General features: G+C 43.0%; 1 long non-coding RNA gene across 1 annotated transcript; it reads right to left on the bottom strand.

Moving 5' to 3' along the window:
• Positions 1-541: 541 nt before the first annotated feature.
• LOC119293613 lies at positions 542-3,956 on the bottom strand. Its single transcript, XR_005143144.1, has 4 exons — positions 3,630-3,956; positions 2,271-2,551; positions 1,337-2,104; positions 542-773 (listed from the first exon to the last, which is right to left on the bottom strand). It is a non-coding gene; the product is annotated as an uncharacterized LOC119293613 (long non-coding RNA).
• Positions 3,957-4,278: the final 322 nt, after the last annotated feature.

Genomic DNA, 4,278 nt, shown 5'->3' on the forward strand with positions numbered 1-4,278 from the left:
CTGCAGTCCAAGTGAAGGCCAAAGCAAACCCAACCATCGATTCCCAAAAGTAGCTAAAGGCACGAAGGCTGGTAAAAGCATCGCTCCTAAAAAAGGGAGGGCCCACAATCCAGAGGACGCTGATGTGAAACCACCAAAACCAACCACGACCTGTGGCTGGCTTCGTTCCACCTCCGGCTCGAATCCGCCTCCGCTGCTACCATACCACTCCGAGCCGTCATTGTTAAATCACCAGCCTCAAGCCGCTAAGGGCATGTACAATGGAGGCAGCACCCCCAGCCATCCACATAGATAAATTTGAATGAAGCTATTGTTGTATGCCACTATCACCCAATGGAAGCTACTCTATGTGATGTCATCATCTTATTTTTTCTCTCTCACCTCCTTTCCAACACATGAAACCTCCACTACATTTAAACAATACCAGCATCCATTTGAATCAATGATATCAACAAGCATACACACTATATCAATAAGCATACACACTGAAAGTTATCAAACAACTTGATTTCCAAACAAAAATCAGCAATCTTGATATGCAAACAGTGTCAACGAGTATGTCTTGTCCATGACACTGTAAAATCCCATAGTAACAGAATAATCTTAAGGTTTTCAAATACCCATAAAGGAAAGATTTGTAAACACACAAATCAAATTTCAGACTGAATTTTTTGTTGTATCCATTGATTCTTCTCATTCCAAAAAAAAGTCTCACATCTTCTACGCTTCCTGGCACATGAAATCCGCTTTTCTTGGACATATATGTAGAACATCTAGATGAGAAGCAAGCCACAAGTTAGAGTATAATAACAAGCATGTCGAAAACACCGATTTTTTCTAAGTTGGCCATTTGGTTTGGCTAGAGCATGCCCTGTTAAATTTGCATGGAGCAACTGACAGTAGCACAAGTATACTGCTGTAGTGCAACTACAGTTTTAAAAACTAAAGGTGAGTTTTATAGTACAACAATCATTCTAATTAAAAAATAGCATTTCAAAAACAATAGTGCAGATTTTTGGGTACAGTACAGTGTAGATTTCTGAGTACAATGCATATTTAAAAAACAATAGTGCAGACTTTTAGTGGAACATATACGTGGACTTCCTAACGAACACATGCAGATTCCAGCATTTGTTTCTAAAGTACATCAAGTGGTATGTGTTCTAAGTTCTTAATCCTAACAAGAAGAGGCAAGGGAAGGAGTAACCTCATACCTTACAGGGAGAACAAAATTAGATCAGGAATAGGAAAATGCAAGAATAGGATACACACAGGAATATGACAGGAATCAAGATGGAGAACAAAGGAATATGACACACACAGGAATATTACATACCTTCTATTCCTCCCTGAAAAGTTGATCCCCCAATCTTGTAACAGCCTTCATATGCATCTCCTTTGCCCATGGCTCCATTCTTGTTGTGTCAGCACTCAACATATCTGTGAACTTGTCAAACAACTTGGTTCTTTCCTCTGCTAACTTGGCCACTGTCCTCTCCTTTGCTGCCTCATATGCAAGTCGATTAGCTTCTACCTTCTGAGCAGACAGTCGACTCTGCAATTCCATCATCTCAGCAGTTCGCTCCTTAGCATCAGCTTGTGCTTGTAGAAAGGCCTCAATCTGTTCTTTCATGTTATTCATCTCAGTAGGGGCTTCCTTATCTTTTCCTGTAGGTTTCTTCGCCCTCTTTGTTCCTGGGGGACGCTGAGCATTCTCAGTTGGTATTGGTGCTGACCTCTTTGTTCCATCTCCTTCTGTGTATACATGAATCTTCCACTTTTGGCTATCTTTCACAGCTTCCCACCAATGCACATACAGGAACTGGTGCCCATTGCGACTTTGGTACAGGTCTAGCGCTTGCTGCATCAATTGTTTATCACACCGGCCACTCGCATAGGTATCTCTCAACTGGTTATAGCAGCCATTGAAAGAGGTTACCTTCTTTGTTGTTTTGTACCAATGGTTCTTGAGGTGCTTCACATCCCTTTGTCGATCACTCTCTGTTGTGCTGTTGTATGTATCAACAACCTCCTTCCAGTAGTATTCCCCCTTCGTGGCATTCCCATCGATTGGGTTCACAGATTTTCTTAACCAAGCACTCACCTGCACAAAGGAAGTAGGCATACGGTTAAATTTAATTAAACAAAAGACAAGATGCAAGTCCGAAAGTATAAAACTAGGAGAACCAGCCTAAATAAATTTTAGGTAGCAAGACATGAGATATCTTTGATGTCTACATGACAAGAATAAGAGGATTTGGGGGGCTTACCAATCTGAGGTCCTCATCTTTTGTATAGTACAACCTCTGTCTATCTTCATCATCTGCTTCCACATCGATTCTGACACGTTTTCACTTGTTCGATGGAGTTGTGTTCCTGGGATTAGACGTTGATGGAAGAGGGTGGTGCTTGGCTGGTGGTGGCAGCGGTTGCGTGCAGAACATTGGATATTGGAAACCAAGCTGCTGAGGGGCTGGCAAGGTGAAGTTTGGATGACTTTGGCCTTGAAGGAAGCTCATGAAACCATTAGGAGGATGGTATTCCATTGCAGCTGAAAAAAAAGTTTGTTATTATGATAGTTAACATAGATAGTTAACATGCCGAGTTCACACTTAACTGAAGTACTAAGTGAAATTCAAGCAAGTACACAACACAAGTCAGTATGCATAATTACATATTGTGACATATTGCAAGTTGAGCTACAATTTGAACATCAAGTAATAAGAATTATGCACACAACTACATATGGAGCTATAATTTGGATGGCAAGAATAATATTCATGTGCACATAGCATAATCTATTCAAATACTTAAACATGCCTACATCCGAAATATGTCGAAGCATTCAACTTTTGTGTTAATTCAAATATTAGCATTGGTCAAATTTAACAAATGAGCAGTGGTTTTCCTGTTAAATATTAGCATGGAGCAACTGACAATAATACAAGTATCATGCTGTAGTGCAACTATACAGTTTAAAAAACTACAGGGAGTATTCAAGTGTTCTTGTTAAATATTAGCATGCAGCAACCGACAATAATACAAGCATCCTGCTGTAGTGCAACTACAGTTTAAAAAAACTGTAGGGAGTATTCGAGTGTTTTAGTTCTGAATCCCAATAGTCATTTCTCAAACAAGAAAAAAAATAGATGGTAATATGCTAATGTCTAAACTGTAAGTTCAAGTTCAGACTTCAGAGCACTGTCTCAACATCCCTGCTTTGTAGTACTTCTATATGCCAAACGAATCACATGTAAATAGTCCCAATCAAAGGACATGGCTGCCTACAGCAAACCGGCATCTTGTTTATATAATTTCCTCTGTATGTTCTTCTGCACACGTACTAAGTAATGTGATTTTCTACCCACAACTGCAGAGTGCAGAGTAATAGCATGGATCTAACGTGTTTCTCTCAGGGATTAATAAGAAGAAATAGATGGGGATTTCTACAAGCATGTCCACCTTAACCAAATTGATTGAATCTAAATCACAGGATAGGGAAATCGATCTTGTTCTTGGAACAAATCACTAGAATCCATCAAACCCTAGCCTAATTTACTGAACCAATCTGAATCAAATCCATCTGGCCATCAGCACAAGAGGAGGCGGGGGAAGAAGTAGCATCATACCTTGCACGGCGAGCTTGAATCGACGAGGTCGACGGCGGGCTGAGGACGAGGGTGCGCCGCCTTCTCCTCTTGTTCGCGCGCCGCGCCTCCACTGCCCTGGTTCGCGCGCTTCCCTTCTCCCTTTACCGCGCTTCGCTGCTCGTTCGCGCCCTTGCGCCGCCGGCTTTTGTTGGGTCTGCATGGTCCTGCGGGGAGTGGAGCGACTGATCCCACACCGCGTCGCCTGAGCGGTCGCCTCGCTGCTTTCGTCAGGGAGGAGGTGAGCTCTTCTGCAGGAGACCGCTTTGCTCTGCAGGCGATAGGTTTGATGGACGTGGCGTCGGGAAGGTCGATGTGGCGGCTGGGGCACCGGTACAGACTGGAGCGTTGGACATGCCCTTAGCTAGAAGACCGCTGCGTCTGCACGTAAAAACCAGTACGACAGTGGGGCAAAGGCAAAGTTGGATCGATTGCTCCTGCTACTGCTCACATCAGGAGCTACATCAGACATTTGCTATGTCTTTGATCATCAGCGTTCGTGTTCGTGCGACAAAAATACCAGGCTCTAGCATCTGACCATGCGCTAATGCTCAATAAATGCATGTACAAGCCGCGGTTTCCGCGGCCCAGTCTACATCAACATGATGGGGTTGACTCGCCCGTCCACGCG

Source organism: Triticum dicoccoides, chromosome 4B (assembly GCF_002162155.2).
Source record: "Triticum dicoccoides isolate Atlit2015 ecotype Zavitan chromosome 4B, WEW_v2.0, whole genome shotgun sequence".
NCBI classification, from domain to species: domain Eukaryota; kingdom Viridiplantae; phylum Streptophyta; class Magnoliopsida; order Poales; family Poaceae; genus Triticum; species Triticum dicoccoides.